The 23611-nt window shown below is 43.2% G+C and overlaps 1 protein-coding gene across 2 annotated transcripts in view; it reads right to left on the minus strand.

The window, feature by feature from the left end:
* Window positions 1–19783, minus strand: part of LOC137877855 (leucine-rich repeat and fibronectin type-III domain-containing protein 5-like) — a 100697-nt gene extending 80914 nt beyond the window's left edge. For both annotated transcript variants that reach the window (XM_068718011.1, XM_068718012.1), the window contains exon 1: window positions 18767–19783. The gene's annotated coding sequence lies outside the window, so the exon portion shown is untranslated. The remainder of the gene's footprint in view (window positions 1–18766) is intronic.
* Between the last annotated feature and the right edge of the window lie 3828 nt (window positions 19784–23611).

The following is a 23611-nucleotide window of genomic DNA, read 5'->3' on the forward strand; positions in this document are numbered from 1 at the left end:
AGGTGCATTGTTGTACAGTCTCAGCTACTGTAAGCTATTTCATTGAGTTTCCTTTTAGCAGAACGCTCTGATTGATATTCTGAGTGCCCTCTGGTAAACAGTTCGGATAAAGGAGCCTCCGTGTCGTGGTACAACACGGCGTACGCATACTGCACTTTAATACAGGTTTAAGTACAATGTATTTGTACAGGTCCTTTACTTTACTAAAAGTATGACTTAAAGGGATATACCATGTGATGTGGGGGAGCACTACATTTAAGATTACCACAGATGTTCGCAGCTGATAGAGCGCATTGGCGATGCCACTCACTGGTTTTCCTCATATTGGATAAAGCGCCGGGGTTGTCTGCTGTTACTGAAGTGCTGTACAGTATCGCTGCATTACTAGCAGCGGGAGCAACGCTCGGATCTGATAAAGCGTATCTAAGTGGAAAGCAGTGCCGACGCTGCAGCTAAGCCGCTGCTGGTTGTGGATTGTCACAGGATAAACGCTTCCCTTCAGGTAGAAAAAAAAAAAAAAGCTGTCCACAGATAAGTAACGCCGTGTATTTGGATGGTGGTTGAGTTGTTTTATTTATTTATTTTGGTCTGTTTAATATTTGTACACCCTGTGGGTTTTGAGACGTGGTTTAGTAGATGGGGGGGGGGGGGGCACGCTGAGATCCTTGATCTGAAATGTCTCGAGGACCGTCTCCGTCGTCGTTACTGCTAACACAATACCGTACCCTTCTGTCCCTGTCGATCCATCCATCTGTCTCTTTCTTCCCATCACCCACGCTGCATGTCCATCACTCTCTCTCTCTCTCTCTCTCTCTCTCTCTCTCTTTCTCCCCGTCTCTCACGCTATGTCGCTCTCCCTCATTCCCTCTCTGTCCTCTTATCTGATGGAGTGAATAATTCATGTCTGTTCTTCAAGGAGGCTCTTTGTTCTCCCCCATAGTGTTTTCCGTTAAGGCACTTGGGATAGCGTGCGTGCACGTGAGCGCGCACGTGAGCAGAAGTTGTGCGGTTGAGTGAAGTCAAACTAATTCCAGATTCCTCCACTTTCACTCCGTTTAAACACACGTTCACGCTCGCGCCACATTTATCGACAACAACCTATTGTTCCCGCATCAAAGGCTTTTTCTTTTTTTTTGCTCTTTGAATAGACGTCTCTGTCAGGCAAGGGAGAAAAATCAAGAGTGTGCATTCTGCACGCTAGTAAATGTGTGTGTCCTTTGTTTATGTTGTGCGCTCGCAAATATGGGCGCATAGCGTTTTAGAAGCCGTAGCGTGACAGTATAAGAAAGAGTATCAGCCTTTTGGTAGAGCATGTCTAAGTGCGTTTGCGGTGTGTCTGAGCAAAAATGTGTGCTTCTCCGAGCATCTCAAATTACCATTTTTTATCAGCATTCAACACAACCCCTTGAAAACAATGCCGCGTGTGTGTGAGTGTGTATTATTGAAGATGAGAGATCATTATAGTTTGCCACTTCCTAAACCCTCTCTCCTGAATACTGATGTCTTCTCTTTATCTCTGTCTTCCTCACTCATTCCCCTTTTATATTCAAAACATCAACTAGAATAAGAAAGAAGACGCTCACTACTAGTATTGAATTCATACGTTTTCTTCAGAAGTTATGTTTTTTTCCCTACAATGTGTGTCTTGGAAGCTGTTTTTTCCGAATAATTACATATCAAAGTTATGATCCTTAACGTTTCACTTCTGTACCAATCTTAGTCGACCATGCAGTGTATAGAAAGTGAATTAATCACTGTGAATGCATCATGGTTTGATATGATGCAAATATTAGGGATTGCTTGATTGACAGCTGCGTGAGCCTATTAGAGTCAGCCGTGGTGGTTCCACCTCAGCTCCACTAGTTTCTTCCCTTTGATGAAATCTGGCTTTTATGTTAAGATCTACTTAAGTTTAATATAATCCACACAGCGTCTGTGTGTCTTTGTATTATTTTGCACGGCTAAAGGCGTGGTCCAATGGGAGTGCGGGGCCTCCAGGGGCCTCCAGGGCACACTTGAGGGCCCAGGTTCACACTTCAAAGCGATGTGTTTTTCGAAAGGGGTGACTGCAAAAGCCACATGCTTTTGTTTTTACGGCGCATTAATTTACATGCGCGTCTGAGTGACATCTTACCTGCCAACATCGCTTGCTGCTATTTCCGCACACATTTATCACCATAATTATCACGTTTGTCATTTCCCATTTCACCGAGGACCATCACAAAGGCAACGGATCCAAAGTCGGGAAGAAACAGAGGCAACGCATCAAAGACAGAGCCGCGTCCGCCACGTTGGATAAAAATCAAACGACATGAAACATAAACCCAAATGCCCCTTTGATATCGCCGTGATAGGCGGAACTGGTCACGGTCCAAATCACAGGCCACGGCAAGAGGAAGGAAACATAACAGCAGCTGTGATTTACTCAACGCAGTGAACGTGCATTCCAACTAACCTGATCACTTTGGATGATTTACACCCTGCCTAGCAGCTGCAGCGGCAGTTCTAACAGTTCACATGACTTAACAGTAGTTCTAGCAAGTAAACTGTCGAAGAAGCGATTCATGGTGTTAACAAAGAAATCAAGAATTCCTCCTCGTCGGTTTGACGGTGTCACACATCAGCCAACACGTTGGCTCAACGCCATCGTTATTTCTTTGGGTCCTGCTGCTGCAGCTTCTGAATTGGACGTTGGTGAATAGTTTGCCCCGCAGCTTCCCACTCACGTCAAAAAGTAATTTATTTTTTTTTGTCCAAACACAAGTTGAGTTTGTTTTCCGTCTCCATCTGCCTCTCCGTCTCGCTGGCGCCGTTTCCCAAGAATGAGACGATGTGCATCAAACATGGCCGCCGTATGACAAAGGCAAATCCACACACATATGGAGCTCACCAAGCGTAACCAAGGGGCCCACGGCACTCGCCGAGTGTTCTTCGTCCACCAAACAAAAGGTTGAGTTAGTTTCTGTTCTGCTGATTGGAATCACAGCCACTCCGCCCGTCTACGGCCTGCAGGCAATCTGAATATTCATACCAGTTTAGACCCTGGTCATGAATATGTATCATGGTTCACACACGATACGCAAATGAGCCAGCCAACCCAGATGGCTTCAGATCGCGACATAACGATCGCACACACACGCACACACACATACATGAGCAAACACACTCGTGAAGAAACACACGAAACACTGTGAAACATTCCGTTATAAAAGGCAAAGACGACACGTCTCACATATCAAAGCAAAGACAGGAGATTAGAAATAGACGCAGAATTTAGCAGCCAGAGTACTTAAGAGAAAGAACGTGTCACTATGAAAACAGGTTTACTCAAACAAACTTCCGCACGTTGATACGACAGGAAACTAGAGAAATCAGTGGAAAATAAAGAATTTTCGATTTACTTTATTCATAATCAACAAAGTGTGGTGTCGGTACTCAACGGTGGCTTATCGCAAGATTAAAGCTGGTCCACGAGGATTGCTGGCACTGTTGTGTCGCCAACATCTCTCCCGGGTTCCTGAAGTACGAGGTCGGATGATAAAGAAGATCAGATCAGGCCCCGTTCTAGACTGCTTTGAAAGGGTGAGTGTGTGTGTGTGTGTGGGGGGGGGGGGGGCAGTTAGAGATGTTGGTTGGTCCCCAATGATTATTATGAATAAAAGGGTTCTTGAGGACTGTAAGCAATAAAGTGCACTGTTTTATGTTTTCATCTAAAGCTAATCAGAGCCTTCCTAGAGGATATAGAGCAGCCAGCCAGTGTGTGTGTGTGTGTGTGTGTGTGTGTGTGGGGGGGGGGGGGGGGGGGGGGGGGGAGTAGCCACTATTCAGTCATATACACTGATCTTATTTGTTGAATAAATTAATGAGTTTTTCTCCCTGAAAGTAAAAGTCTAGTGCATTATTATTTTGGATGGCATCTTTTTTTTCTCCTTCCTCTATTGATATATTCCATCCCTGAATACTCTCTCCCAGTGATACTCTCTCCTATGTGTTTCAACACTAAAACATTTGATGCTATTTTTTTTTTTTCTGACTGCCGTCGGGGTGTTGTTATCACTCAGCTATAGTTGACTAATGGATGTAACCTTTTCCACCAACAGTGACTGCATAACGAGCCACAACTTAGCCGTTCCCAGGCGTGTCAGGTGCGCCCTGGCACTTAAACAGCTGCACCCCTGTTAGCCAGCTGTTTGGACGGCAGCCGGGTCCTTACGGAGAGGTGTTCGGAAAGGCCGCACTGCTCTCTCCGTGTTTTATTACCAATCGGTTATTAGCAAAGCATGTGCTCATGCCTGGGATCGGCCTCGTATCAGATTAAAGAAGATTAGCGAGATGTAAACAAGGTAGATTAATGACAGTGTTGCCTACGGAATACTAACGTCGTCTTGGAATCCAAACCGGGTCGGTAGCTGTCAAAAGAATTGCCTGGCTACCTGTTTGCAAAGGCAAATAAGGAAAAAGGTCCCTCACAATTCACTCGTTCCCCTGACCACCTACCTACACACACACACACACACACACACACACACACACACACACACAGAAACAAACCCTGCCTTCATACTGTGCAATCACATATTTCCTTTGAGCCAAAGCCCTGCTAACGAGCTTATCGCACCACACACTGTGTGTGTGTGTGTGTGGTCTTGTGCATGCTTGTTAACGTGCTACAAATGACACATCTAAAACAACCACACACACACACACACACACACACACACACACACATAGAGCTGTGCTGACGCAGGATTAAGGCCAACTAGCCCATTGTCCGTAAGCTCGACATCACCTGAGATCACGCGCCGTGTCGCTGTCATTTCTCAGTGTTTCCGATTCCGAGCCCGAGTGTTGATTATTAACACGTTGTTGCAAATCACAGCCTCCTGACATGACTGCAGTCATACACATTGCTAGCCTTGGAAGTGGCAAGGGTGCTTTTTTTTTTTTTTAAATCCAGTGAGATACACTTTAAATCCAGCAAAATGTATCTGGACCGCTCAAGTAGGTTTTTGGCGTGATGTGCCCGATGGGAAAAAAAAACAACCCGGCTGCAGCGGCATCAGATTTGTTTAACCGCGCAGTCAGAATGAGGTCATGCTGAGCGACAAAGCTCAACTGGGTCACAGGCTGTGACTCACTGCATGCTGCTCTGTGTACCTGGACTGAAAGCCCACACCTTGCAAAAAAAAAAAAAAAAAAGCCACCAGCACAGGGCTCCCTCTGACACGGGCTGCTGTGCATTCAGTATTGCCAAGCAAATTTCTCGAGCGCTGCAACTCCTGGTGTGTCGGCCCAATATAAAGCGCAATAAAAAATGCACTGCTGGACTTTAATGTTATCTCGGTGGTTTCTGCACAATGTATTTGTGATTTCCTCTGGAATGAGCTTCCTGCTGACAACACACATTCTGATTCCGTTGAGGACTTTGAAACTTTCAGTTATTACTTCTTTTTTTTTTTTTTTTACCACCTCAGTCCTAATTAATCTATTAAGTCTAGCACTTATATTCCATGTAGATGTCACACAAATGCACAACGCCTCTACGTCGCCGGCATCGAGCTGAGGAGTTAAACCTCTCGGGGTCAAGAAAAAGAGGATTCAAGACGCTGTTAAGTTAAGTTCTTTAAAGGCTAAATTGAATAATCGTATGTCCTCCGTCAACTAGTGGTGATTGCATGCTCTTTGTTTGCGCAGTGGTAATGCAGTTTTGTACTATAGTGCAATTCATATTGGTCTGTTGTGTTATTCCTGACCACACCCAGCTGCGATCAAGGCTGAGGTCATAGACGAGAGATTCCTTTCCTCCACAAAACATCTCCTGAAATGTTGCAAATAAATGATTCTCAGCCTTACAATAACGTTATAATATTACGCAGCATCGACCACATCCCGGGAACTGTTATGTATACGTTGATATTTGTGTGGATGTCTCACTATGCCCAGTTCATCTCTTGTAAATGTGCCAACAAGGTGCTGGTAAATGGTTGAGCCACGCTTTCGCTGTAGTTCTCAGTGGGCAGCTGCGGTGATGTTGTACATCCTTTTATCGGCCCACTTGCTGAGTTGTGTGTGTGTGTGTGTGTGTGTGTGTGTGTGTGTGTGTCTATATAAGTAGGTATTTTGTGTGCATGCTGTACTTGGTAGCTCTCGTAGTGTTTCGTGTTTTATGAATCCACACTCCTACTCTCTGCGTCTTATCTATTAATCACGGCGTTTCCATCTGTTTCTGCTCAGCGACGTACAGTGCGCTGCAGATACCGTTAGATAAGTGGATCGTAAGTCAAGATACCGGCTTAAAGGGCCACGCTGCCAATTTTCAACCTGAACCCTATCGTTCTAATGTGGGGAAGATAAAGCACACATTTTGTTTGCTGTTTGCACAGCAAAGGTCGAGGGAGGCTAATACTGCTTAAAGACAATGGTGGGCACGCATATAAATATATATATATATATATATATACATATATATATATATATATATATATATATATATATATATATATAAATATACATATATATATATATATATATATATATATATATATATATATATATATATATATATAAATATACATATATATATATATATATATATATATATATATATATATATATATATATATATATATATATGTATATAGAGCATATGGACAAAAGCAAACACAATTTACATTTAATAACTGACTAACAGCCCCTAAGGGTGTTGATATGCGTGCACACGAACACACACACACACACACACACTGTTACTTGAGTGTGTCCCATTGATTTACAGAAGTGGACTGAATGGAGATAATTTGGTGTTTTGCATTAATTTGACTCATGTTGGGGAGATATTTCATTAGATATTTGCTTTGATAAAATGCAGTCATATAATAAGTTTTCAATAAGCGAACATGGTTAGTTCACATTGCTTTACACACCTCAGTTTAACCGAGCACATTAAGGAGTAATTATTGTGACAAATGACTAATTGTAATTTGCCCTCCTCTGCTTTTTACTGCTATTGTTGGTATTCTACTGATAAAGGACTTTCTCATTATTATGAGCTCATAAAACCAAATGGCCTTTTCTTATTACAGGCCACCAACCCGGTGTTCTTGGCCCACTGCTTTTTACTTACAATACACGTTCACTTGTCAGCATGTTCTATGCTTAATTTGATGAGTGGGTAGTCTTGGCAACTACTTGATATCGCAGGGTAAAAGATCATGTTTAATTCAGTGATTTTCTTTGTTTATTAAAATAAATGCCATATGGTACCTTTAATTCTTAATTTTCAAATAAACATAGACTCTGGATTTTTTTTTGTTTTATTTCATCTGTATAGTAACCTACTTTCAAATGATACTCAGCATCTTAAATGGATTTAAAGGACCCATGTAGTACAATCAAAAAAGAGGTCAAAGGTCAAGCTCTCCATTCACTGTATACCACATGAAGCAAATTAAAATGTCTGCTGTTATCTGGTCATCAGGGACCAGGGGATTAAACATGGAAGGATTACTGAACAGTCCTAGGAAGCCCCTTAGCACCGCCTGTGATATGCGACACAGTGTGCTCCTGTGTGATATGACTAGTAACAGTTCTTAAGTAGAAGGCCTTCTCAAAAAAAGCATCTCTGCTTAGAGGAAATCACAAAAGAAAAGGCTCTGACGCATCTTTGCGTGAGGACTCGTTTCCAAGGCTTGACAGTAACGGCGCAACAAAAAAAAAAATAAACAGGATTTCCAAGGAAACCGTTGCCACCAGGATCATTACATTGAAGTTGTCTCGAGTGCTGGTATTTGGGACCCAATGCCTGCATGAAAGTACTTCATATCTGGACCCATCCACAGTCTTTTACTCTGATATTGCGTTCTCTCATTTGAAGATATGTTGCAGCGGTTATTTCTCATCTAATGTCATCCTCAAACAAACAGCTGGAATTCACTTCCATTCAGTCTGCTCAAATATTGCTGTTTTTATGAAGACATAATCAACTGGGCTCAATATTATAAGAGTATCCTCTCCTCGTCCCTGGAATCACTGGCAACGGCCGTGTCAGTATCCTTCAGCCAAACGTATCAAGCCATCAGATTTTGGAGTGTTTGTTGGTGAGCAGCAGCTTGCTGAGCTCAGGTTAGTGCCAAGTAAAAAGAATAAGAAATAATAAAATAAAAAAAAGAATAAAAAATGCTGCCAAAAGCTCAGATTGGATGGCTGTTTTTTTATAGTATTTGGTGTAAAAGCTAGCTAAATGAGATGCAGTGATTTGGAAGTGATCCCTGCCTGTAAAGCAGATGGCTAAGCCTCAACTAGCCAGAGTAGGCCGCCTACCGTAGAAGTGATGTAAAAGCAGAGACACACTAAAACACTGTTAATGATGATGTGTAACTTTAAGTAAAATCGAAAACAAAATTTTGAATTTAGTTAATTAACGTAAGTTAACATAGACAGTGTCACAGCTTTTTGTTTTACCTTGAACATTGCAGAGAAGGACATCAGAGCACTCATATAAGACGTGTTCATCGGTTAGAGATTGAAAGGATGTTTCAGGATGTTTTTTTTTTTTCCATTTTAACACACCTTAAAAAAAGCATCTCCTCGCTGCTGACATGACTGACAGGTAAAATTAGTGCTGACATATGGTTAGTTTAATGAGACACGCAGTATCTCTTACATGGAGGTGAAATAAAAAAGGTGTGAGAGTAACACCCTGCTTGTGGTTTTAATTGAGTTCCAAGATAATTGACTAAAGAAGAAACCCCACACACCAGCAGTGTAACCCCCGTCATGTTTTGGATCACGAGACTCAACCACTTTCCGTGGAAATACGATCTACCGAAAAGCAGCCCATACAGTACTGAACCGGAGAGTGTACCCGTGGCTAGCGCCTGCTGTGCAGCGTTAATCTGTGTGTGAACAGATGGCCCGCGCTAACAAGCTAGGCTAAATGTAGCTACTGTTGGCATGGACCAAGACTGATCTCTGACTTCCTGATCCCAAGCTTCTTAATTAAATGCACCATTTAATCTAGTCAGTTTTTCAGTCCTCTCTGCTGCTCAAAAAAAAAAAACCCAACACTGTTCATCACCGATGAACTGCTCATCCTGGTGATTACAACTCTACACCGTTCAACCAATTAGATCGACAGAGAGCCTCCCCTTTACAGGCAGTGCTGTGAGGAAAGGGTCATCATTGGGAACAAATTATTTCACTGCCGTTGATGATGACTGTCGGCAATGTGACTAAAGGGAGTCGACACCAAATCCAAAATGTTAACGCCGCCTCTCTGCAAGAACCTGAGCAAGACAATGGCCTCCGTGGATAAACAGGTGCGTGAAGCAAGGACACCTACTTTATTTGGACGCGTAAACAAAATATCCTCAAACAACATGCCAGAGAAAGGTGTATCTTGAGATGGCCAAGCTCTGTTATACATCCAGGGGTTACACTGAGCCTCTAAGACCATACAGCACTTTGTGTTTGGACTGTAATTGCATGGGTTTTCACTCTTTGATTGAATATGAATTTGCAGCAATGTAGCACCGACATGTCCATTCTGACATCACCCGTAGGGCAGTGTAATCGCACATTACTCATTTTCACAATTTAATGAGATGGAGTGGTGTCCTGATTTTATGCATTACATAAGAAAGGGGTGCAAGAGAAAGGAACGGCTTGCTTTCATATTTGTATCTTGACTTAGATCTGCTGCAATACTTAGTAAACTGTTAGATTGAGAATGCATAGTGAGCCTGGACCCTTAGATTAAATAATCAGTGCAAATTATTATTATTACTACATCAGAGTCAGTTAGCACCTCGACTGACAAGAAGTCAGGGAAGTCTGAAAGTGTAACCAATCACACCTCAAAGCAAACTGCATTCATTAAAGTTGTAGCACAGATGGAATTAAGACAGCTGGGAAAGATGTTGCCAGTCAGTGATTGCACTGAGCTGTGTGTGATATCGAAGTGGGATCGCTGGTTACTGCGGCAACGGTAACACGCTGAGCTACCCCCCCGGGCCTGAAACGTCTACAAGCTGTAACAACTTACTGAGCTGTCCATGGTGCTAGCATGTCTACTTCAAGCTGTAACTGCATGGTGTAGCTGTCCTTGGTCCTGAAACGTCTACAAGCTGCAACAACTTACTGAACTGTCCATACTGCTAGCATGTCTACTTCAAGCTGTAACTGCATGGTGTAGCTGTCCTTGGTCCTGAAACGCCTACAAGCTGTAACAACTTACTGAGCTGTCCATGGTGCTAGCATGTCTTCTTCAAGCTGTAACTGCATGGTGTAGCTGTCCTTGGTCCTGAAACGTCTACAAGCTGTAACAACTTACTGAGCTGTCCATGGTGCTAGCATGTCTTCTTCAAGCTGTAACTGCATGGTGTAGCTGTCCTTGGTCCTGAAACATCTACAAGCTGTAACAACTTACTGAGCTGTCCATGGTGCTAGCATGTCTTCTTCAAGCTGTAACTGCATGGTGTAGCTGTCCTTGGTCCTGAAACGTCTACAAGCTGTAGCCACCTACCGACTTCCACCTACACGCCTTAGCTGTCCATAGTCAGAACACATCTCGTTTGAGCTGTCCCTGGTCCTGAAATGAATTCAAGCCGTCACCTTTTAGCAACCTTCGCCTTCACTGTTCACTCAATATGGATGTGAACAGTTCAAACCGCTTTGTCTTTTGCAACATTTTCAGTATCTTCTGTTGATATAATAGCGTGTTATCTTCACCACATTGTTGTCTTCCTAATGGATAGACTTTTTCTCTACAGTTGCAGCAGTAGTCCAGTAATAATAGAACTACATATCACACACATTGCAACAAGAGCTACTTTACTTGTATGGTTCCCTGAAAGGGAAATCCTTAAATCCGAGACATCCAAAGTGATAATAGTTATTTCTACAAGCTGAGGCCACTTCCTGACCTTCACCTGCATGTGGTAGCTGTCCATGGTCCTGGAATATCTCCTTTCAGCTGTACATGCACACTGTGGCTTTCCGTTGCCCTGTAACTTCAAGCTTCACCTGCATGTGGTAGCTGTCCATGGTTCTGGAATATCTCCTTTCAGCTGTACATGCACAATGTGGCTTTCCGTTGCCCTGTAAGCTTCACCTGCATGTGGTAGCTGTCCGTGGTCCTGAAAAGTCTGCCTCAAGCTGTAAATGCATTTTGTAGCTGTCCAGGGTCCTGAACTATCTACTTCAGGCTGCGTTTCACATTGTATAGCCGTCAATTTGACAACACCTTTTCAACAAAAGCTATTTTACTTGTATTATACCCCTTTGACATGAAGATAGAATATATATATATATATATATATATATATATATATATATATATATATATATATATATATATATATATATATACGTATATATATATATATATATATATATATATATATGATCACTGAATCATGGCTAAAGAAGTGTTTGAGAAGATGAATTACATCCAGGCGAATTTCAAAACTTTCCCATCATGCAGTTCTTTAGGACATTTTTCCACTTGGACACAAAATCTCTTTTGGTTAAATGCCTTGACTATGACCCATTTCCAATGGGAGCATTTACATTTCCCTATGTCCGAAATGTCCATGTCCTGTGATTGGAGTCCTATATCTAATGTAAACAAATCTCAGCATGCCATATATATATATATATATATATATATATATATATATATATATATATGTGTGTGTGTGTGTGTATTGTGCATAGAGACTACAGTGATTCTGTTTGATAGTTCAAACTATCCACCATGTAATATACTCCTTTACATTGTCCTCATGCTCCAGCTACTTCAACCACAGCTTCACATCTTGAGAAGGCAAGGTTGGTCTTTCTTGTTTTCATCCCTTATTTAACCTGACAAGTTGAGAATGCTATTTATGGAAATGACCTGGGGAGCATTTTTTTTCAAAGAGATAAAAACACACATAAAAATTCAACACTGCATTGGTGGGCCACATTGAAATGTAGTTCTGTATATGAGCAGTCTGTTTGTAATATTGTCTCTATACACGATGATGATGCTATTAAGGGTCTGCCTCGCTTGAAAGGATCGACACTGAAAGGAGACTGGGCTTCAGAGAACTATTCTATTTCTTATCAACCTAATATGTGTTCACGATACATATTCGGTGGTTTAGTGTAGTCATTGAGTGATAAAACAAGCAACTTGAGAAAGTGAAGATTGTGGCCACATTCAAAGGTTTTTTTTTGTGTGCAAGACACCGATCTGACATCATATCATGTACCGTGGACATGACATGTTGGTTGGGAACAACATACAAACACAAGACCGCACACATTGTCAGCACGCTTTGCTATCAGAGGATGAGGACTCACAGGCGTCTAGAGTTGCACAAACTCAGCAAGTGTGTCGGCTGTTGTAGGCGGAGAAAAGCAAGGTCGCATACGGTACGTGACAACTGGTGCGGCCATGAAACGTCGGTATTCTGCCTGCATTGACACTAAACGTCACATTCAGGGGCGGATTCACAGGGAAAAGAAATGGATTGCGGCTGCTTATAGAGGACATTTTTGTGCCAAATGTAGGAATATTACCATATCTGCATACCAGCGCGAGGAGCTATTTTCTTGGCATCACAGCTCGGGGTGCATTTCACCCTTTGAGGGTCTTTTAGGGAATCGCAGGGTTTCTTCTTGTCTTCTTTGTGCAGGTTTAGCGACGGCAAAAAAGCTGCACAATGCTTTTGACCCCTCTACGTGTTGTAGTACACTTAATGGTAAAATCAATGCATAAGATGGACGTTTGTAAATGTGTGTGCCCGACTCTGATCCCGCTCTGTCTGTCTACAAAGGGAATTTCACAATACTTTTCAAATGGCGTTACTACAAAGCATGTCTCTCGAAGTCTAAAAAGCTTTCCCCAGCATTGATGTTTCACACATTTCACTCTAGGGATGTTTATTTTTTTGTCAGAAGAGCTACTGTACTGTTGGACTGAGTAATCTAAAGCAGTGTGTTATGGAGTGTGGACCAGTCTCTTAGATTGAGTGCCACGTCTGGTGGCAGAATCCCCCGGTGGCAACTGTGTTGCAATATTTATAATCTGTACTATGATGACAGTGAAATAGGGTCCTATAAAAGGCTGCAAAGCTTGCATCAGAATTCCTCTCTATGTTATCGGATTTCTTGCACTCGGGTGACTCGTGTTAATAAGAATATTTATGCGCAACTCGTTAGTAAAGCACTCACAATGGCTCTCTCTAACACTGCCGTACAGAGAGTTTACACAGACGTGACGTTGAAGCTGCACAGACCTTGTGCAATTGCCGAACTGAGATTTATTGTGTCGAATCAAACACATGCAAGTGCCATGGTAAACACGCTATAAAACATTTACGGAGACGAAAGTCGTGAGATTTGTGTTTTGTGGGACCGCATCGCTTCTCTTTGCGAGGAAGGATCAACCTCATCACACCACCGTTATACACCGCCGTCACGTCGGCTGCCGAGTGCTTAATATATTAATTATATGATATTTATTCATCTTCATAAAACTACATAAAAAAAAACAGGAACGAAAATGTGTATATGTAGCCTCGCACAGAAGCCATCATTACCGTTAGTGCACTACTTTAAGTGCAATGGAATTCAGACAGCGGCTATAATTGTGACTCTACAGTGTCTTTAATCTTGGGAATTATGAGTTTTTTTCCCTAAATATAATGCCCTAATACACCGTTGTAGTAAAATTTTTGGTTTTTTTGGAATTTTTTTAGGCCTGAATTTGGAACTGCAAATTGTACAGACACATATGTACAATGATATAATCTAAATAGTATACATGTCAGTCCTAACCATGGCATCACCAGCCCTCACCGAATATGACTCCATCAGGACAGTGTCTAATCGCCAAAATACTCCATGCACCATGCAATAAATGCATTTGTTTACTGTAAATGAAGTCTCCCCTGATTGAAATAGCTTTGTTTTAAGGGGTCACGGGAAAAAAACAGGGATGGCAATAGTGAAGTTCTTCCTTCCTGTGAGTTTATGAGACAGAGGTTGACATGGCTGTATCGTTTATCAGCTCTGAACACGCTTTATTTGGCCTCGTCGATTAACGTAACGTATAGACGGAGAGACAGAGGCGCTGGGATTGTAGGCAATGAGCCAGAAGCCTGTCTGCGTTGTATCACAGCTTTCTGTCCTGAACACAGCTCGTTATCGCCCAAACGCGCCTCACATCTGTCGCGTCACCAACAACTCCTCGTGCTCGCAACATCTCTCACACACACACACACACACACAGAGAGACAGCCCGCTGGGCCTCCTAAAACCGAATCTACAGTGTCAGACACGTCACGGGTGATTTTGACGCAACAGGTGTGCAAAGAGAGGAGGGGTAGCAGGTTGAGGTGTGTGTGTGTGTGTGTGTGTGTGTGTGTGTGTGTGTGTGTGTGTGGGGGGGGGGGGGGGGGCTACGTGGGCAAGAGATGCATTTAACTTACACAAGAAAGAAAAAAAGGACAGAAAGAATGACACATTTTAGAAATAAGAAATCTACAGCTCAAAATCACATAACAGCACCAATTCCATGTATGTACCGCATGTTTTCACGAGGATGACATGTTTGCCGCTGCGATTAGACAGCGACTGGGCTGCATTTGCCACACAAAACCCAGAACGACAACGGCACGCAAATCTATTCTCATGTAATTAATGACTTGGTAATGGATTTCAAACAGGAACTTAACGAGAGCTACCAGCCGGCCAAAAGCTAATCCTGCCTTGGCAAAGATTTAAGGCTATTTATTTAGAGTCACTGCGTTTCATCGGCGGTGCCAACGCGGCACAGCGGCACTACTTTCTGCAAACAGCAAAGTACTATATTAATGCTATTTATATCGTCATGTTGTTCCAAGGGTCTAAATGCCTTAAAGTACATAGTTTGTCGAAATAAAGGATGAGGCAAAGCTATTTGTTACCTGCTGAAAGCATTGGGCTGGGTCCTGCTCCAGCGGATTAGGAACATTTTGATTCTGGACGTGTTGCAAACTGGAATGAATAACTGTGATAACGCCTTCTTACCTGACCATCAACAACAAACCATTATTATAAAGTATGTCCAGTCCCCTAAGGAATGTAGCGGTAGCTTCAGGAGGAATAGAGACCAAAAAAAAAACGTTTGCACTCGATTTCATTCAGTTGCAAACAAAAAAGAAATTGCGAAGGAAACTGAACGGCGTCTTCTTTAGCGCTCACAGTATTCCACAAGAACATAAATGGCCTAATACACCAGATTACTGTCAGATACAACGTCTCTGCAATTTGTTGTCAGGGGGAATAATTTTGAACATTTCTTCGGTTGCGACGATCTGAAAGGTTCAGTCCGACTTGCCAATCATTTGTGTTTCTGCTGAGAGTTGGGGCGAGCAATGAAGAAACTGTCTGTCGAGTTCTCCCTTCAGACTCACTGGTGGCATTTTAAAAGACATTTTGTTCTCCTTGATAATGACCACACGCTCGCGCGCAATTTCAGCCGCCCGCAGAATCAATCCAGATGTCACGGCGTCGGGTCAGCTTCCTCTAAGGCCCTCCCTCTCCGCCGTTAATAGGAAATGTTCCGCAACATCTGTGGTCTCCCTATCTCTCTCTCTCTCTCTCTCTCTCTCTCTCTCTCTCTCTCTCTCTCTCTGTCTCTGAGCAATAGAAGTAGAGAATAAATTGAATTAGAGCTCCACCACCCACTCCGCAGGATCCTGCAGCCCTCTGTCAGATAGCTAAACAGAAAGAGAGAGAGAGAGAGAGAGAGAGAGTTGCAGAGAGAGATAAACAGAGGGCAAAAATAAAAATCCCCCCTGCCCCTATAAAGAATAAAGAACAGTCTTTACAGCCTCTTTACTCCCCTGTACTGCTGCCTGATAACAGCTAACATCATTTTTTTTTTTTCTTCTTTTGGAGGGTCGTGGAGGTGATAGAGACACAAAAAAAAAAGAATGACGAGTGGCAGAAATAGAGGATAAGAGAGATATTGTTATTGACTCACCTATGGAGCAAGGAGTTATCTACCATTACCAAGATGGCAGTAATACCGTGGACCAGATGTTTATCCGCACATTTTAAAATGCTTATTCATTTGGCACAGACGCCACTACAGCAAATTAAATCTCGGAAAAAAAACAAAAAAAAAACTAAGCGAAGAGCTTGGAGTGGCTTGAAAATACAAATCTCTCACCTCTCCCTCGTCTTACATTCAAAGAACTCAGACACGCAATCTGAGACACAAATGCATCGCCATTCATCCCGAACCTAATGGCACAGCAAACCACTCCTTTTTAGACGTAAATAGGTGGCTAAACAGCCAAAATGGACTGAAAATCACCGGTTTCTCTCCCTCGCTCAGTCACCCACACTCTTTTTTTTTTTTTCTTTTTCAGGAGCCAGGGATTGCATTTTGCATAATGCCTTTGCGGGCCATTAGCACCAGCGTGTGCATAAATGCATTGATCGATCAATGCGAGCTCCTGTACCGGTGCAAACCCATGAAAGTCGGTGTCGTGCAAAAGACAAAGCATCGCGAAAAGATGGAAAACAAGTCACTCCGCAGATCCTCATTGTTGGATTGAAATGGTGATCTCTTAGATCGTTACTTCTGGTTTACTGCACTTTAACCCCAGAGGAGTCTTTACAAGGACCTGTGTCCACAGAACACCGTTCTGATGGCGTAAAAGTAGATGTCGTCGTTTTTCTGGGGAAAACAGGTTTTAAGGCGGTATTAGATTTGACAGAAGACCGTGATCATCGGTGCACAGCGTGGTCAGTAAGGTCAGATCACAGAGTCAGCAACATCTTCCATGGACAACATTCATATCACCGAAACAAAATCATCATTCCGAGTTTGCCGTCCTGGGCGCCAAGTCTCTTTATATGTTGTTTTTTTTTGTAATATCTGCCCCATAAACAATATAAGTCCCAGCCAAAGTATCACGCAAAATTCGAAATCCAAATTTCTCGAATGGGTTCCATTTCTGGATTGATACAATTCCATTAAGTGGGCTGAAAGCAAATATCAAACCTTCTTCCAACCATTGAATATTAATTACACATAAAGTAAGATAGCTTATAGGATGTTTGGCCACTGTAATAAGCAGAGACAGTCAAATGTACATAGTGATAATATAGCAATGACAGATCCTCTGTATTTAAGGTTCATGGTGTCCCTTTGATTGTTCAGCAGGCCTTCCTAGATCCCACATCCACCATGTTTCCTGCTCCAACAGGATGTTTCAGGTAACCGTACCCTCTTGCTATAGAACAGCACAGTGGATTCAAACAACGCTAGTCCTTCAGAGCAGGTAAACAATACATTGTTAAAGTACAGAGTTGTACAGAGAACTTGTTTGATCCCGTTTGTCATACTTAAAATACATATCATTATTTGCAATGGTGCAATACAAACCCACAGATTATGAGTGACGTGTTTCACAACAACGTGAGCATGCAGATCATCATCGACAGCAAATGACAGATATTCACGTGTCGGTGTCGGTCACCGTGTGGGGGAATGCGGAGTGACTAACACCGACTGTAATTCACTAGAAAGCACTTAGAGCGCTTAATTGAACCGCGCGATGGAACCTGAACCCTGTTCCGTTCGCTGGTGTCACGTATCCAGTGTTGTATGTCGGGACGTGCGCGTGCACATGCACCTGTCGTCGTTCCAAAGTGACAAGTGGGGTGAGACGTTACACCCGCACTGACACACACACACACACTGAAACACATTAACGGCGGACAAAGCTACATCACCATCATCATCACCATCATCATCACCATCACCATCACCATCTAGCGCTTTTTATGAAAACATGTGGGCTGGGGTGCAGTTGAGCACGCGCGCACAAGCACGCACAACGCAGATGCATCTTATATTGCGCTGCTTTTTGCAGACTATCTCACAGTCACTGTTTAAACCGATCACACTACAGACCCCCCCCCCCCACACACACACACACCTTTCTCTCTCTCGCGGCACAGGTGCACCAGTGTAGCGTTTGTGCGCGTGCGTCCCTAAATAATTATCAATCCTTAAAGTCAGCCAAAAATGAAAGCCTGCGTGAAGTGGCCACGGAGGCTGAAGACCTGCCGCGCACGCACACAAGTTCTCTTTCTCTCCGGCGGCACCGACACGCGCTTCTGGGTGCGTGCACGCGCGCCCCGGCACACACACACACACACACACACACACACACACACAAACACAAACACACAAACACACGCGCGCGCGTGTATATTCAGAGCACACTGGGCTGATATGTTGCCTACTGAAACTAGCTATACGTCTGGGTACACCAACCACGTTCTCAGACGCGCCCGCGCGCGCGCGCGCACGCACACTCAGAGAGCTTCTATAACTTACACCGGGCTCACATTTTTTGACCTTGCGATGTTCTCGGTGCTTGTTTTCCAATTAAACAGCAGCTCCTTCTCGCTATCCGAGGACACCCTGTCTGCACCACCCCCCCCCCCGCCCCAGTTCAGCATCCAGCCTAGAGGATATCTAGAAATAACTCCGTTTCTAACCCTCAGCAACCACCATTCCTCTGCTCCAACAGACGCAGTCGGAAAGAAAGAATGCGAAGAAACAGAGAAACAAAGATAGACAAGGTGTGTGTGTGTGTGTGTGTGTGTGTGTGTGTGTGTGTGTGTGTGTGTGTGTGGGGGGGGGGGGGGGGGGGTCAAACGGAGCAGTCATTTTGCACATATAAAAGACATAATGAAGAGTTTAAGAGTTTACCTCTTTCGGGATGTTACGGGTCCTTCGTTCCCCTGGCGTTCAGTGCGCAATTATCTTTCCAAATCCCATCATTTGAACAACAGTGGTGATTATAGTTGTAACTCCACACAAATAGGTTCCAGACAAGAGAACATGCCCCATATATGTATATGTGTGTATATATTGAGCTGAATGTGCGTGCTATCCTCCGGGTGGCTGTAAATTCCTGTATGGGTTTATAGTTCAATCCTGTCTTCCAGAGGGGTGCGTCCGTTTTGCATTCTCACAGCGCCCGACGACTACATCCTCCTCTTCTGCCTACTCTCGCGTTCTCTCTCTCGCCGTCTTTCCCTCCCGGTTTCATCCCTCCATCCGCGGGGTGAGGGAGGAATCCCATCCGAGACAAACTGAAATGATACCCCCCCTTCTTTCAACCGCTTCTTTTCTTCTCTTCCTCTCAGCAGTGCCTCCTCTTCTTTCTCTCTCTCTCTCTCTCTCTCTCTCTCTCTCTCTCTCTCTCTCTCTCTCTCTCTCTCTCTCTCTCTTCTCCTTACCCACCGGTCGCTGTCCTCGTGCAGGTGAAATAGGGAAGAATTCCACTACAAGAAAAAATATCCCATGCAATAAGGAGCCAAAGTCTAGTTATTCCAATACCAATTTTACGCGCGTTGGACGGAGTTTGTTAAACACTCCTAAAAATCCACAGTGGTGCCTTTCCTGCTTTGTTGGAGACCGTTGTACATTTGTGATCACGGGTTTTTGGATATTCACTTCACAGCCGCGAGCTCCTCGCTCGCCCTCCCCTCTCTCTCTCTCTCTCTCTCTCTCTCTCTCTCTCTCTCTCTCTGAGTCTCTGCTTACGTCGCTCACCCTCTGTTACCTCGGCTCTGCGCGTCTCCTCTGCAGTCTGGACTAGACTAGAGGAGAATTAGGGGAAATAAATAAATAAAGAACAGAACAGAATGAAATAGAGGCGATGCAAGGTCCCAGTGAAGCTTTCTTTCCGGTCATTCACACCGAGATTTGAACCGGTGCCGTCCCGATCCTCAATGCTCCTCGCCGGCCGCTTCTCCCTCACAGTTAATCCATATAGCGCAGCGCGTGTGACAATAGTCAGGTTTGATAGAATACGACTTCCTGGTTCACTTTTCAAAGTAAAACTAATGTATTGGGAACCGTATTACTCGTCCATATTCTGCTGGTATGTCTGGACTTTTTCATGCATTATTGTCTTGCACTGATGTCACACCAGAGGGGGACGTGATTGGTCAACTGACCCGGGGCCCCATGCATTTAGGGAGCCGCAAAAGCTTCCGGGTTCAACGTATGTAGGCCTATGGTGGAAATTAACATTATCAATGAATGGTCGATCCAGTTCTAATTGAAGGGTCCTGTGTCATGAACAAGTTTGAAAGTTTAGATTTTGACATCATGCTATTGTCATATTTGCAGGCACCAGCAGGCCTACATACAGAATGCACACAGAGGTGGGTGTCAAAAGGGGCCCATTTTTTAAATTAATTAAATGACTAAGGTGATGGTGGATGAAATGCATTCTACAAGTTCATAGAGTGTTGCTTATGGGTTTACTGTGATTCTACAGGCATTGGTCAGGTACGTTGCCGGTCAATAAAGCTTATAAAAACACAACCCTCCAGTCAAACACAGGCTGACATCTAGTAATCATGACACCAAACTGACTCAAAAACGTACGTCTTAGATGATTAAGTAATTATAACTATAACTTAACTATAAACTACCGGGATCATTTTTTGTAGTTAAGGATTTTCTTCAAGTTGCCCATTTATTTCATCCTATTTAATCAATAAAACAAAAAGAGAAAACGACCAAGCATGTCAGAGACACATTTCGGTGTGACGATCTTGGATGAGCTTTTATTTCGAAGTAAACAACCGCCTCATTTCCGGGCCGCGCCTCGATCACCCCGTCTCGCTTGACACCAACTTTAAACCCGCAACATTTAAGTTGTTGAGAACCGTCTGTCGCGCGCCTCTGTGGCAGCCTCCACTCTGCGCGTTCAGCTGGACGGAGCGCGGCCTCACGTGACACTCCTTTGACATTAAAACATCGATAAGTGATCTGTTGTCAGAGAGGTTGCTCTGCTGTAGATGAGAAATGAGTAGAAAGCGCGACTTTTTTTCTTCTTCTTTCTGGCACATTTGGATCTGTACGTTACCGTAAAAACCAGATCTATGTCAACTCCCGAGTGTGCATTTTCTCAACCATACTCTGGCATTTACAAAGGCGAGAGCTAGTAATTATAAAGCATTGCGAACGCTTTAAAGGGTATAGAAACCAGATGGGAGAGGAGGGGCAGAAATCTGTACAATTTGTTAATGGGCTTCGTAATCAGGGCAACGATTTCTGACAATGAAAGGCAAAGAATCAAACAAATGCAAGCAATGGTTTGATGCTCTACAACTACAATTTTTCTTTTAGTTTTCAAGTTGGATTTTTATCTTGAGGTTGCGACTCATATCAGATCGAGGAGTTCACAAGGGGTTTATTGAGCTGTTAACATCTGAGGGACCGTGGCGGCTCTCTGTGCCATCAAAGTTGGAGATATGGGGATGTCTGCGGGCCACTGATAAGCCTGACGGTGGTCTGTCGAAAGCCTGCAGTTTGAGTGCTTTGGTTCTGCGGGGTGAAGTCAACAAAAAAGTTTTCCAGGGAAGATAAATGGCGTCCCGGGCGCCATGTGAACATATTCAAATGTGAAGCAGGACGTTGCAGGCAGAAAGGCATTTTACTATCTAATAATAATGATGGAATTATATAAGACAAATGCACTTGTGGTTTGTTGTTATTTTGATGTCTATCCAATCGTGATCTTCTGTCAGTTGTTTGGGGGAAAACACTGACTGAGGAATTGTTTCAGTTGCATTGACCTTTAATAACTTATCGGTTAGGCGTCTTCATCGCCAGTCGCTCAATTATTGCTGTAATCCTGAAGCGGGGTTTGGGTTGGACTGTATAATTCATATGAGGGTTGCCGGGTCAGTTTGGGGCATGAACGATCTGGATGCCATCCATGAAAAAAATGAATACAAATTGAATTTCTTGTTAGTAAATTCCACTGCTTTTGCCTCAAAACAACACAACAGGATGACTATAGCAATCAATTGCACTATAAATATAACACATCTACTATTCTGCTGGGACCTTAACATAAATTCAGCGGTATTTTGATTGGCATTGCTATGTCCTAGTTAATGATGGTGAATACAGATGAAACATGCATGCTAGTTAGCAGTTGGTCGGTGGATGGACTGTAGCATATATATATATATATATATATATATATATATATATATATATATTTTAATTCTAATCATTTTACATTAATCGTATAATTTCTTTGTAAAATGGCGTATTTCCTGCAACACGTGACCGGTGTTCCCTCAGCGCCACAGAAAGATTGGTCATGACAATAAACTGGCTCATTCTAACCTTCTGGCTACTGCTAACCCTGATCAGTTTATTGATTAGCTCTTAGCTGCTGTTAAAGTCGTTGAGACATTGTCAGGTGGCTGATGGGATAGCTCCCTGCCGACATCCTTATTCATTTGTGAGCTGAGCGATCATAAACGTGGGCAATCGGATCGGTTAAGCATTTAAAGCCTAATCGAGCTCGTCTATTTTTACTTTTTTTCAAGTGGTGTCTCGATTCAGCGTTACAATCCATCTTGAAATGTCAGTTTGTGCTACGTTTAGGTGACAATTGGGGGCAATGAATGCTAGTTTGTTTTATTGTTCTGCAGTGCCATAGCATGAAGGGACCACAGTTGATCACCAGACACTCAGCCAAGTGCAGAGACTTTTTGCCATTCAGTGTTCACTTTATGGCTTGCCGTCGATATTGGGAGCTGTCAATCACAATGTGCTCATTTCAGCTACGCTAGCCACCTAAACTGGATCCACTATAGCCTAACTGGTCCTGAGGTTCAAGACATGTAGCACGCAGGGTACTGTTCAGAACCAGGGTGGTGAACATCAACTACCAAACTGAGCCCTGATAAATTAAAGGCCTGTTCAGTGTATTTGGAATTTGGTGCCTTCATTTATGGTTGCCAGAGGATGTACCCTACTGACTTTGATGACTTTTCAACTCGTGGCACCAGGTTGTGAAATTGCCATTTATCCTTTAAATTTAAACTTAATATGATAGTGGTTACTGTTGTCAGTTAAGTTATTGATCATGTGTTGAAGCTTGTAGATAAAAAAAAAGAAGAAAGTATATATATATATCCATCCCAATGTACTGATGGTGTTTCTGGGAGCTCTGTGAAATACCAGGGGATTCTGTAATATATCAAGGTATCTGAAGGGGAATTTATCGGACAACCAGTGGCTCACAAGATTCCTCTCCAGATAATGACGGAGTTTAAAGTAGACTCTCAGCAACATGCTTAATCCTCAAACCCTATTTTTCTTTCCAGAACTGACCCATTTGAGGGGAAAGAGATTCCAGCAATGGCGTCTCGTCTCCGTCAATGGATCACCGGAGATTTGTCGAAAACCATATGTCCTCTCTCATGAACCATGAAATCATTCCGACCTACAATTTCTAAGATTAATAAGAAGGGGCTTGTCCTTAACAAGCACAATGTCACCGGCCGGTCACTGACACGCCGAGCCGGTGAAAAGTGTAGGTTTTCCAGTGGTGCTGATCAGTGCATTGATTGTCTGATCATCTGGGGAACCAAGTTGGAAACGGCGGTAAGACTGAAATAATTGGACGGCTGGGTAGAAATCCCCTCGGTGTGACTCGGATCACTGATCAGAAAGGTAGACATCCAGCGACCAATTCAAGTCGAGTTTTGATGTACTGTAAGGCTACGAGAA

This window comes from Cebidichthys violaceus, unplaced genomic scaffold (assembly GCF_023349555.1).
Source record: "Cebidichthys violaceus isolate CVI_PGR_0920_01 unplaced genomic scaffold, fCebVio1.0.p SCAF_22, whole genome shotgun sequence".
NCBI classification, from domain to species: domain Eukaryota; kingdom Metazoa; phylum Chordata; class Actinopteri; order Perciformes; family Stichaeidae; genus Cebidichthys; species Cebidichthys violaceus.